This window comes from Triticum urartu, chromosome 5A, assembly GCF_056163025.1.
Source record: "Triticum urartu cultivar PI428250 chromosome 5A, HENAU_Tu73, whole genome shotgun sequence".
Taxonomy (NCBI): Eukaryota; Viridiplantae; Streptophyta; class Magnoliopsida; order Poales; family Poaceae; genus Triticum; species Triticum urartu.
Window position 1 is genome coordinate 220,409,477 of NC_141877.1, and position 14,291 is coordinate 220,423,767.

The window sequence follows — 14,291 nt, forward strand, 5'->3', positions numbered from 1 at the left end:
GGTTCCGCCAAGGTTCCACCTCGTGGCAGCGGAGTTTCGTCCCGTGGGCTTGCTTATGATTTTTTTCCTTGATGAAAGACTCCATATAGCCAAAGATGGGCATCAGGGGGCTGCCAGGGGGGCCACGATGCAGGGGCGCGCCCAGGGGGTAGGGCATGCCCCCCACCCTCGTGGACGGTGGGTGGCCCCCCTCTGGTACTTCTTTCGCCCAATATTTTTTATACATTCTGAAACGTGCTCCCGTGAAGTTTCAGGACTTTTGGAGATGTGCAGAATAGGTCTCTAATATTTGCTCCTTTTCCAGCCCAGAATTCCAGCTGCCGGCATTCTCCCTCTTCATGTAAACCTTGTAAATAAGAGAGAATAGGCTTAAGTATTGTGACATAATGTGTAATAACAGCCCATAATGCAATAAATATCGATATAAAAGCATGATGCAAAATGGACGTATCACACCTCTGTCGCGTCCCTCGGCCACCGGAGGTACTCTGGCGAGGCCTCCGCCGCGCTCTGTCGCCCGCCGACGCCTCCTCTGTTTTTCCCTGTTCAAGCGCACCTGCGTCATTCGCCATGTGGGCCCCAAGCCGGACCCACCAGTCAGCCTCACAGGGGTCAGGACCCCACCAGTCATCCCCTCTCCTCTTTTCTCCTTTTTCTTTTATGTTATTCCCAGCGAATACTCCATTTCTGGCATATGGAATCTATCCATTTCGGGCAAGTCCATTTCTAGATGTTTCCAAATTTGGAAATTGCCATTTCTGTATATTCCATTTTAGGCAGGTTATGTTTTGCATATTTGTGATGATTTTTCTACAGTAACATAGACACATTATATATGTTTTTGCGGTAGAAAAATCCCACCAATCCAGTGGTGGCATTAGTTTTTGCATTTGAGCAAGTTCATGACCATGAAATTTTACATCATGTTACTGTTTTGTCATTTATTGTGTGATTAAATTCAAACATGCTATGTGATTGTTTTGCACATGGATAGCTTCATTTTCATGTCTACTTCATGCTAGATTTTATTTCATGCCTTTTAGTGCACTGTGATGAGTGCCACAAGATTGCAAAGTTGCTATCATGAATCTGTTTATGTCATGCCATGATTTTCTTCTAAGTCTGAGATCTGTTCATGTCATTTGCCATGTTTGCACTAGTGCTATCATCTATTTTGTAGATCTTTGGGACAAGTTCAGTAAGGGAGTTTTATTAAGTGCATTTAGTACTATCATGCCATGATCTTGTGTAATGTAATATGTTCCTGTAGCATATAGTTTACTAGGCATAAACATTGCAACCTGATGTTGTTCTGTCATGATCAATGAATTTCTGCTAAGTCTGATAAACTATTAACTTTTGCATTTTTGCCATGCTGTTTTAGACTTGTTCTAGGGGTTTCTAGCAGTAGCTCAGTGCTCATAATTTGTAGAGATTCACATGTACTTCTGTAACATCCCAAATTTTCAATTTGGAATGTTATACATTAGATCATCATGCATATCATATTTTATTCTGCTTTTGGTTTTGATCCTAGAAAATCCTAAGCAACTCAAGGATCCACGGAAAGAGTTGGGGATTTCGTTATTTACATATTTGAGTTTTCTCAAATGTTGTAAACAGGATCATTTGATTTTATTTATTTTATCATCAATTATTTCTATTACAAAAATATGAGAGAGGGAATAAAATGACTTTCCCAAAATATAGAAATATTGAGGATTTAGTAAAAAAAATCAAATAAGATTTATTTCGGAGTTTTTCGGTATTTTTAATTGAATTTAGGAAAAATACGCGTTTTTCAAAGTTGTATTTTTGGGCCCAAATAAATGTTCACTTTATCGGGCTTGATTTTAGAAACCCGGGAAAATTTATTTCATGATTTTTGGAGTCCGTTTAGTATTTCTTTTTATTTTTATTCCGAGCGTAATTATTTAAAAAAAACGAAACCGACTATGGGCCGTACCCGAGCGGGACTCCGCCCGGGGGCGCCTTTAAATAGCGAGGCACCCGGCGCCCCAGCCCATAACCGCGCCCGCGCCTGAAACCCTAGCCCACCGCCGCCGCCGCCGCCGGACCCGCCGTCGACTCGCCGGAGTTGCACGCCGCCCGAGGTTCGCCGCCGCCTCGACTTCCGTGCCGATTTTTTTTTAAAAAAATATTTATTTTATTTTTCGTCGGTTTTATTTTTGATTTTTTTATTATTTTAATTATTTTCGGATTAGGTTAATTAACGATTAATCTGTTCGTCATTTTTCTTTTTCGTCGGATTTTCCGCGGTTATTTTCTGATCGCGATTTCTGATCCGATTTTCGTTTTAGTATAACTTTTCGCTCGTTTATCGGAATTAGGCGATTCAAGCGCCTGGAGTTTCGTCTTGAAACCCTCTTTCCGAATAATCAACTTAAACAAGTTTTTGCTGCTGTAAAATTTGACTTAGATCCAGATTACTAGAACGAAGTTAATTTCTTTCGCCGTTTGATTTCTTTTGCTATGTTCGATTTGATTCTTTTTGCAAACCAGGGTTCTTAAGTTGAACTTTCTGGTTAGATCTTCTATTTGAGTTTTACCTGTGCATTAGATGAGTACTTATTGTATGCTTGTTTGTTTGTCTGCGGTAGAATACCCGGAGTCCGCCGCCTGTTACTTTGAATCTCTAGGTTTCGCGGATCATCAGCAAGGCAAGTAACACTTTGATCATACCTTTTTTCTACAACCCAGTTTTATTGCATTAGATCAATCCTCACACATTGCATGATTAGGATCTAATTAAATTGTGGGATGGGAAGTAGATGAGGTAGTACCTATTACCTGTTTATTATCAAACCTTTGGGAGTTATTTCTACGTTTGCTTATTATGCCATGCTATGCTAGTAGACGTGGATTGGGTGAGTGAAATCCATGACAGATGTGAGATTGATAATTAATGGTTTATCTAAGGTGGCAACCTAAACACACATCTGGGTGGATTGAGGCACCTGGGTATTCCAGGACTTGCCTGTTTTTCTTTTGGACCGCCACCCAGACTCAAAGGGATCATGAGATTATTCATACTAGAAACTTCCGTGTGCAGCCACAAGCCATTATGGGCTCTGGCATAGTTGATTAAGTCTTGCGAACTCTTACAGGGTAGACTAGCAGATGTAGGGGAAAGTAGGTGTACCGGTCTATCCATCGTAAGGTGCTAGCATTTCTGAAAGATTGTGTCTCGGTCATCCGTTTCTCAAACACCATGTAGTGCGAGAAATCCAACGGAGGCGATCGAGTCTTGTGGGGAAAAGTGCGCAAACCTCTGCAGAGTGTAATAAACTAATCATGGTTAGCCGTGTCCCCGGTTATGGACATCTTGAGTATCTAGTACCTGGATTATCATGTGAATCTCAACATGTTACTCTAAAGTTAATTTTGTTGGGTTTGTTAAATGATGATGCTTAATTGGGATTGAGAATGCTGTCAACCATTCTCAATGTTTAACAACCACCATGATAGTAATTAAATTTATTCCTTTGAAGTAGGAAAAAATTGGCTTTACGCAAAAATTATAACCATAGAGCTTTCCACCAGCCAAATATGCATATAGTATAGTTGTTTCATTCCATTACTCCCTATGTGTTACCTTGCCAGCATATTCCATGTGCTGACCCGTTCTCGGGCTGCAACGTTAATGTTGCAGACTTTTCAGACGATGAATAAGGAGTTTTTAGGTCGTGGTTCTATACTCAGTGATGTCGTTGGAGTTGATGGACTCACTTATCTTCCAAGCCTTCCGCTGTTATCATTATTAGATGGCCTTAAGCCATATTTATTGTAATGAGTTCTCTTTTGGACACTCGATGTAATAAGTGTGTGATTGCTACTCTGCTATAAATCCTTCGAGTACTGTGTGGTGTCAGCATTACTGATCCAGGGATGACACCGGAGCACAGAGATCAGACTGTTTGAGGTCTGGTCGCTACAGAGATGGTGTCAGAGCACACGCTAACTGTAGGACATGACCACTAAGCTAAGAGACCTAGATCACTACTCACTCTCTTCTCTTCTGACTTCTCATCTTTTCTACTCTTTAGGATGGCGGATGCAAGGAACAAGTTCACACAACCAGATGAAGATACACCCTTTGGACGCCACTTGAAGGAAGTCACTAGATACCTGAACATAGGAGTACCAAGCTTCACGGGAACCTACAACGCCACTTTACCTGAAGAAGAGCGCTGGATGATTCAAGTTCAAGTTCCAGGAAGGACGTTCATGCCAGTCACTGAGCCCATAGAGTTTTCTTTTGATGCACCAACTTGGAGTCTAGGAAAGAGTATGGCAGCTCACATCGCCATGGGACGCATTGGAGAAGTCTACCGCAAGGATCTCAAGGATACTATCTACCAGATTTGTGGGCGCCGAGATGAACACTAGGAGATGATCAGCACCAGGAAAGATAGATCAATTGCAGCTTTTATCCAGGAGTTAAACCATCACATTCGACGACAGGAGAATCAGATGTGCGCCGACATGATAGATCTGAAGAAGACTAAGACTAGAATCAAGGAACTGGAGGAAGAACTCAAGGCTACACGTGAAGATTATGAAGAAGAAATTGAAGTATTGGTGGAGAAGAATGACGACCTGATCAAGAAGATTGGAATATTTATGGGAGGCCCGACACCAGTAGATGAAGACGAAGAACCCAAGGAGATTAGCCCGGAAGACTACATCATCATCGACGGCACTGACTTGGAAGCAGATAGTAGCGATGATGACTATATTGATGAAGCTGGAGCCGATATCATGGAGTCTACAACCGTAGAATATTTCTAGTAGACCACCTCACAAGTAGTAGTAGTCCACCATGTAAATATAGTAGTCCGAGCACTTGTTGCGATAGATAGATCGATTGTATGCCTTTGTTTGATTGAATGAAGTGAATTGTTTGCTTTTGCCTCGTGTGCATATGGGTAGTGTTTTCTCTTTAGACCCCCTCTATTCTTATATCTCATCTTTTCTAAACCCTCAGATGCCTCCGAGACGTGACCCCGGATTTGCCTTTCCGCCGGAGCTCACCCAGTTGATCCAGCAGCAGAACACCTTGATGCAGTTGCTAGTTCAGAATTAGAATCAGGGGAACAACAACAACAACCCACCACCACCACCACCTGTTGACCACTTAGCCCGTTTTCTTAGGCTGAATCCGCCGGTGTTTTCCAGTAGCACCGAGCCGATAGTAGCAGATGATTGGCTCCGCAAGACAGCTAGGGAGTTGACCACAGCAGGATGCACAGATGCGGAGAAGGTGAAGTTTGCCGCACATCAGTTAGAAGGACCCGCAGCATCCTGGTGGGAGAATTTCACAGCCACCTTCCCAGTCGACACTTTCACATGGGACCAGTTTCAGCAGGCTTTTCGTATTGCCCATGTTTCAGCAGGAGCAATGGCCATGAAGAAGCGTGAGTTTCGTAACTTGCGCCAAGGAGGACGGACAGTTGGCCAGTATGTGGAGGAGTTTAGTAAGCTAGCACGTTATGCCCCAGATGACGTTGCTACGGATGCAGCTAAGCAGGAGAAGTTCCTGGAAGGACTGAATGATGAGTTGAGTATGCAGTTGATGGTAGCCACCTTCAACAACTACCAGGAGTTGGTAGACCATGCTCTTATGATTGAAGGAAAGAAGCAGTAAATTGAGAACCGCAAGAGGAAGTATGGACAAGGAAAGTATAATTCAGGAGCTCAGCAGAAGCCACGCTTTACCCCTAGACCGGGAGGACATTTTCAGCATACCCATGGAGTAGGTAGCTCGCACAATCACAATGGAACCAAGAATAGTAACGGGAATGGAGGAAGCAATGGACAGAACTGCAACACCCCATCAACCCCAGCCAAGAGAGATCTGAGTCAAGTCACCTGTTTCAAGTGTTCCAAGACCGGACATTATGCCAATGAATGTCCTGAAGGCCAAAACGGCAATGGAAGCTCTGGAAAGAAGCCGAACCCTTTCAACAGGGGACAGGTGAACCACGTTAATGTGGAGGAGGTTAAAGCTCAGCCCGATGCAGTAATAGGTAAGTTTTTGGTTAAGTCATATACTGCACTCGTTCTTTTTTATACTGGTGCATCGCATTCATACATATCAAGGGGATTTGTGGAAAAGTATAGCCTGCCCACTAGGGTTCTTAAAACACCTATGCTAGTAAGCTCGCCAGGAGCAGAGTACATGGCCGGACAAGGATGTTTTCAAGTGCCATTATGTATAGGAAGGCATGTTTTCCCAACGGATTTAATTATTCTGGAATCCCAAGGTTTGGATGTAATTCTCGGTATGGATTGGCTGTCCATGTATGGAGGAAACATCGATTGCGCCAGTAAGACAATTTTGCTCACAACGCCAGAAGGAAGAAGGATCAAGTTTGTATCCCGACATGCGCCAAACAGGACAAAAGTAAATTCCTTATCAGGAGTTGTGCAGGAGGAAGTACCAGTGGTAAAGGATTTTCCTGATGTATTTCCCGAAGAGTTGCCAGGCATGCCACCGGATAGAGACATGGAGTTTTTGATTGAGATTTTGCCAGGCACTGGGCCAATATCGAAGCGACCATACAGGATGCCCGCAAAAGATTTGGTGGAAATTAAGAAGCAGATTAAGGAGTTACTGGATAAAGGTTACATTCGCCCAAGTTCTTCGCCTTGGGGATCACCAGTACTTCTAGTGGAGAAGAAGGATGGATCGTTAAGAATGGTTGTTGATTATCGAGGATTGAACGAAGTAACAATGAAAAACAAGTACCCGCTACCAATGATCAATGATCTGTTTGATCGATTGCAAGGGGCTAAAGTGTTTTCCAAGATCAATTTGCGATCAGGGTACCATCAGTTGAAGATTCGAGAGCAGGACATACCTAAGACAGCATTCACCACAAGATATGGACTGTACGAGTATACCATTATGTCATTTGGACTGACTAACGCACCTGCCTATTTTATGAACATGATGAACAAAGTGTTCATGGAGTTTTTGGATAAGTTCGTCGTGGTTTTTATCGATGATATTCTGGTATTCTCAAAGAATGAAGAGGAGCATAAAGAACATTTGCGATTGGTACTTGAGAAGCTCAGAGAACATCAGTTATATGCCAAGTTCAGCAAATGTGAGTTTTGGTTGAAGGAAGTTGGATTCCTCGGACATGTTATATCCGGAGAAGGAATAGCAGTTGACCCCACCAAGGTTATCACTGTGACCAATTGGGAAGCACCAACAACAGTTGGAGAGATCCGGAGTTTTCTGGGACTCGCAAGATACTACCAGAGATTTATTGAGAACTTCTCGAAGATTGCGAAGCCTATGACGAAGTTGCTGAAGAAGGATACTAAGTTCAAATGGACTGAGGAGTGTGAGGCTAGTTTCCAGGAATTGAAGAACCGTTTGGTTACCTCACCAGTGTTGATTTTGCCAGATCAAACCAAGGATTATGAGGTGTATTGCGACGCTTCACGTCGAGGACTTGGAGCAGTGCTTATGCAGGAGGGAAGAGTTGTTTCGTATGCTTCACGATAACTGAAGCCTCACGAATTGAATTATGCCACGCATGATTTGGAGTTAGCAGCCGTAGTGCATGCATTGAAGACATGGAGACATTTCCTCATTGGAAACCATTGTGAGGTGTACACGGATCACAAGAGTTTGAAGTACATTTTCACACAGAAGGAGTTGAACCTCAGACAAAGGAGATGGTTGGAGCTCATCAAGGATTATGATATGAGATTGCATTACCATCCCGGAAAGGCTAATGTAGTAGCTGATGCATTAAGCCGCAAGAGCCATGTCAATACGTTAATGACGGGAGAAATACCCAAGGAGTTAGCAGAAAATCTTCATGAACTATGTTTGGAAATAGTTCCGAGAGGCTATGTAGCAATGTTGGAAATTCAGTCAACTTTGATGGACAGAATCAGGAAAGCTCAGAAGACTGACAAGGAGATTGCTTCTATAAAAGAGAAAATGAGCCAAGGAAAAGCTAAAGGATTTCGTGAGGATGAGCACGGCACCCTATGGTTTGAAGACCGTGTTTATGTACCCAATGACCTGGAGATCAGGAAGTTGATTCTGCAAGAGGCACATGATTCACCGTATTCGATTCACCCAGGAAATACCAAGATGTATTTGGATTTGAAGGATATTTTCTGGTGGACTGGAATGAAGAAGGATATTGCGGAGTATGTAGCAGTTTGTGACGTATGTCAGAGAGTAAAGGCAGAGCATCAGAAGCCAGCAGGACTGTTGCAGCCATTGCCGATACCCGAATGGAAGTGGGATAAGCTAGGCATGGATTTTATCACGGGATTACCAAGGACTCGTTCAGGCTATGACTCGATTTGGGTCGTAGTTGATCGATTGACAAAGGTAGCTCATTTCATCCCAGTAAAGACCACTTACACCAGTGCTAAGTTGGCAAAGATATACATGACCAGGATTGTATGTTTGCATGGAGTTCCGAGGAGCATCGTATCAGATAGAGGAACCCAGTTTACCTCAAAGTTCTGGAAGCAGTTGCATGAGACTTTGGGTACTAGGCTAGAATTTAGTACAGCTTTTCATCCGCAGACAGATGGACAGACCGAGAGAGTCAATCAGATTTTGGAGGATATGCTGAGAGCTTGTGCGCTAGATTATGGATCTAGTTGGGACGGTAATTTGCCATATGCAGAGTTCTCTTACAATAATAGCTATCAGACCAGTTTGAAGATGGACCCTTTCGAAGCTCTGTATGGAAGGAGGTGCAGGACACCGTTGTCATGGGATGAAGTTGGAGACCGCCAGTTGTTTGGACCAGATCTGATTAAAGAGTCTGAACAGAAGGTGAAGTTGATTCGCGATAGGCTCAAGGTAGCCCAGTCCAGGCAGAAGAGCTACGCAGATTCTAAACGCAAGGAGACAGTTTACGAAGTCGGAGACAGAGCTCATCTTCGAGTATCCCCACTTCGAGGGATTAAGCGCTTTGGAGTTAAGGGGAAGTTAGCGCCACGATTTGTAGGGCCATATCGAGTTTTGGAGCGTATGGGAGAAGTGGCCTACAAGTTGGAATTGCCAGAAGGATTGACAGGAGTTCATGATGTGTTCCACGTTTCTCAGTTGAAGAAGTGTCACGCGGAGATGGCTGACATACCTTTGAGAGACACAGTGCCATTGGAAGCAATTCAGTTGGATAACAATTAAACCTATGAGGAGAAACCAGTCAAGACTCTCGAGTTTGCCAGCCGAGTCACTCGCAGCAAGGTTATCAAGTTTTGCAAAGTTCGGTGGAGCCACCACACGGAGGATGAAGCCACCTGGGAGCGAGAGGAAGATTTGCTCAAGGACCACCCTCACCTATTTTCTAGCCAACCCGAATCTCGAGGGCGAGATTCATCTTAAGGGGGGTAGGTTTGTAACATCCCAAATTTTCAATTTGGAATGTTATACATTAGATCATCATGCATATCATATTTTATTTTGCTTTTGGTTTTGATCCTAGAAAATCCTAAGCAACTCAAGGACCCACGGAGAGAGTTGGGGATTTCGTTATTTACATATTTGAGTTTTCTCAAATGTTGTAAATAGGATCATTTGATTTTATTTATTTTATCATCAATTATTTCTATTACAAAAATATGAGAGAGGGAATAAAATGACTTTCCAAAAATATAGAAATATTGAGGATTTAGTAAAAAAAATCAAATAAGATTTATTTCGGAGTTTTTCGGTATTTTTAATTGAATTTAGGAAAAATACGCGTTTTTCAAAGTTGTATTTTTGGGCCCAAATAAATGTTCACTTTATCGGGCTTGATTTTAGAAACCCGGGGAAATTTATTTCATGATTTTTGGAGTCCGTTTAGTATTTCTTTTTATTTTTCTTCCGAGCGTAATTATTTAAAAAAAACCGAAACCGACTATGGGCCGTACCCGAGCGGGACTCCGCCCGGGGGCGCCTTTAAATAGCGAGGCACCCGGCGCCCCAGCCCATAACCGCGCCCGCGCCCGAAACCCTAGCCCGCCGCCGCCGCCGCCGGACCCGTCGCCGACTCGCCGGAGTTGCACGCCGCCCGAGGTTCGCCGCCGCCTCGACTTCCGTGCCGATTTTTTTAAAAAAAATATTTATTTTCTTTTTCGTCGGTTTTATTTTCGAATTTTTTTATTATTTTTATAATTTTATTTATTTTCGGATTAGGTTAATTAACGATTAATCTGTTCATCATTTTTCTTTTTCGTCGGATTTTCCGCAGTTATTTTCTGATCGCGATTTCTGATTCGATTTTCATTTTAGTATAACTTTTCGCTCATTTATCGGAATCAGGCGATTCAAGCGCCTGGAGTTTCGTCTCGAAACCCTCTTTTCGAATAGTCAACTTAAACAAGATTTTGCTGCTGTAAAATTTGACTTAGATCCAGATTACTAGAACGAAGTTGATTTCTTTCGCCGTTTGATTTCTTTTGCTACGTTCGATTTGATTCTTTTTGCAAACCAGGGTTCTTAAGTTGAACTTTCTGGTTAGATCTTCTATTTGAGTTTTACCTGTGCATTAGATGAGTACTTATTGTATGCTTGTTTGTTTGTCTGCAGTAGAATACCCGGAGTGCGCCGCCTGTTACTTTGAATCTCTAGGTTTCGCGGATCATCAGCAAGGCAAGTAACACTTTGATCATACCTTTTTCTACAACCCAGTTTTATTGCATTAGATCAATCCTCACACATTGCATGATTAGGATCTAATTAAATTGTGGGATGGGAAGTAGATGAGGTAGTACCTATTACCTGTTTATTATCAAACCTTTGGGAGTTATTTCTACGTTTGCTTATTATGCCATGCTATGCTAGTAGACGTGGATTGGGTGAGTGATATCCATGACAGATGTGAGATTGTTAATTAATGGTTTATCTAAGGTGGCAACCTAAACACACATCTGGGTGGATTGAGGCACCTGGGTATTCCAGGACTTGCCTGTTTTTCTTTTGGACTGCCACCCAGACTCAAAGGGATCATGAGATTATTCATACTAGAAACTTCCGTGTGCAGCCACAAGCCATTATGGGCTCTGGCATAGTTGATTAAGTCTTGCGAACTCTTACAGGGTAGACTAGCAGATGTAGGGGAAAGTAGGTGTACCGGTCTATCCATCGTAAGGTGCTAGCATTTCTGAAAGACTGTGTCTCGGTCATCCGTTTCTCAAACACCATGTAGTGCGAGAAATCCAATGGAGGCGATCGAGTCTTGTGGGGAAAAGTGCGCAAACCTCTGCAGAGTGTAATAAACTAATCATGGTTAGCCGTGTCCCCGGTTATGGACATCTTGAGTATCTAGTACCTGGATTATCATGTGAATCTCAACATGTTACTCTAAAGTTAATTTTGTTGGGTTCGTTAAATGATGATGCTTAATTGGGATTGAGAATGCTGTCAACCATTCTCAATGTTTAACAACCACCATGATAGTAATTAAATTTATTCCTTTGAAGTAGGAAAAAATTGGCTTTACGCAAAAATTATAACCATAGAGCTTTCCACCAGCCAAATATGCATATAGTATAGTTGTTTCATTCCATTACTCCCTATGTGTTACCTTGCCAGCATATTCCATGTGCTGACCCGTTCTCGGGCTGCAACGTTAATGTTGCAGACTTTTCAGGCGATGAATAAGGAGTTTTTAGGTCGTGGTTCTATACTCAGTGATGCCGTTGGAGTTGATGGACTCACTTATCTTCCAAGCCTTCCGCTGTTATCATTATTAGATGGCCTTAAGCCATATTTATTGTAATGAGTTCTCTTTTGAGACACTCGATGTAATAAGTGTGTGATTGCTACTCTGCTATAAATCCTTCGAGTACTGTGTGGTGTCAGCATTACTGATCCAGGGATTACACCGGAGCACAGAGATCAGACTGTTTGAGGTCTGGTCGCTACAACTTCACTGCCATGTATTGTGTTTTCATGTTTGGTTTTTGTAGCATATTTAAACCTTGCATCTTAGTTGCTTGTTACTGTTTTCGACATATTGCATTGCATCTTGTTTTGCTCGTCATTTCTAAATCATGCATCCGTTACCGGTGATCTTCATATTGATTTCATTCAAAATAGCCCAACCTATCTAGTGGCATGCTTGGTTTGCCAAGTTGATGCCATGACCATCTTTCCCCTTCCGGAGTACCCATATGCATTGCACATCATATCTTGCATCCCATGCCATGTCTTGCATCATGTTGCTTGCGCATTGCACCGTGATTGATTATTGTTTTGTTGCTTGTGTTCTTGCTTTGGGTAGAGCCGGGAGACGAGTTCGTGAACGAGGAACCTGTCGAGTAAGTTTACGAGGAGCAAGCTTTCGATAACCCTGAGAACATTGTAGGCAAGATGATCATTACCCCCGATATCACTTCTATCTTTGCTTGCTAGTTGTTCGTTCTATCACTATGCCGCGCTACCTACCAATTGTTTATCAAGCCTCCCATATTGCCATGTTAAGCCTCTAACCCACCATCCTAGCAAACCGTTGTTTGGCTATGTTATCGCTTTTGCTCAGCCCCTCTTATAGCGTTGCTAGTTGCAGGTGCAGTGCAGGTTGTTCCATGTTGGAACATGGATATGTTGGGATATCACAATATCTCTTATTTAATTAATGCATCTATATACTTGGTAAAGGGTGGAAGGCTTAGCCTTTTGCTTGGTGTCTTGTTCCACTCTTGCGACCTTAGTTTCCATCATATTGGTGTTATGTTCCTTGAATTTTGCGTCCCTAACACGGTGAGGGTTTATGGGCCCCTCTTGATAGTTCGCTTTGAATAAAACTCTTCCAGCGCTCAACATTGGTTTCACCATTTGCCTAATAACAACTAAAATTTTCATAGGGAGTAATTAACCTGAGGATTCTTAATCACCCCCCCCCCCCGCCAGTGCTCCTCTGAGTGTTGGTCCAAAACGAGCAGACTGCGGGGCCACCACAGGGAAACTCAAGGACTGGTTTTACTCGTAGGATGTCTCATCCAGTGTGCCCTGAGAACGAGATACGCGCGGCTCTTATCGGGATTTGTCGGCACGTTTGGGCGGTCTTGCTGGTTTTGTTTTACCATTGTCGAAATGTCTTGTGCACCGGGATTTCGAGTCTGATTGAAGGGTCCCGCGATGGAGGATTGTCTCCGCGGATCATGAGATTGTCATGGGCTAAGTTGGGACACCCCTGCAGGGTTTAATATTTCAAGAATTGTGCCCGTGATTATGTGGCAGATGGGAGTTTTTAATATCCGCTTGTAGAGAACTTGACACTTGACCTAATTAAAATGCACCAACCGCGTGTGTAACCATGATGGTTTCTTTTCGACGAGGTTCGGGAAGTGAACACGGTTGGGTTATGTTTGAACGTAAGTAGTTCAGGATCACTTCTTGATCACTTCTAGCTCTGGGTCCATTGCGTAGTTTCTCATCTTACTCTTGTACTCGTATGTTAGCCACCATAATGGCTTAGTGCTTGCTGCAACTCCACCATATACCCACACCTTACCTTTAAGCTTGAATAGTCTTTCTATCACGGGTTTTGAGATTGTTGAGTCCTCGTGACTCACTAGATACTACAAACACAGTTGAAGGTACTGATGAGACTGATGCAGGTGATGCCACTGAACTCAAGTGGGAGTTTGATGAGGACCGTGGCCGTTACTATGTTTCCTTTTCGGATGATCAGTAGTGGTGCCCACTAGGGTCGATCGGGACTTAGCATGGGTGGTTGTCTTTTATTCGTTTGATTCCGTCCATAGCCATACTTTGTGTTCATCTTGAATGATTGTATAACTTGATGTTATTGTGTGACATTATGGCGATTGTAAGCCAAAGCTCGTATTCTATCTATTCAGTACATGAGATGAGCAAAGATACAACCACTCTTGCGACCATACCAATATGCGCTTATACCCCAAGTCGTGCCTTGACACGTATGGAGTATAGTCGCATATTGGGCGTTACAAGCTGGTAATCAGAGCCATCCCGACTTAGGAGCCCCTGCTTGATCGAACCGCTGACGTCGTTGAGTCTAGAACAAAACTATTTTGAGTCTTAGGAATATATATATATCAGAGGGTAGGATTCTTTTTACTCCTCAGCCCCCTTCGTCGCTCTGGTAAGGACTCCTGACGTAGATGTTTTGACTTCTCTCTCCTCATTTTCACTAAAAAAATTAGGATCACACGGGTATCTTGGGATCGTTCTGATATTGTTGTGACGAGAACATTGTTCTTGGTGCCTCCTGACATTTAGAGGTTGTGGCGGTGTCCCGGGGAGTTGC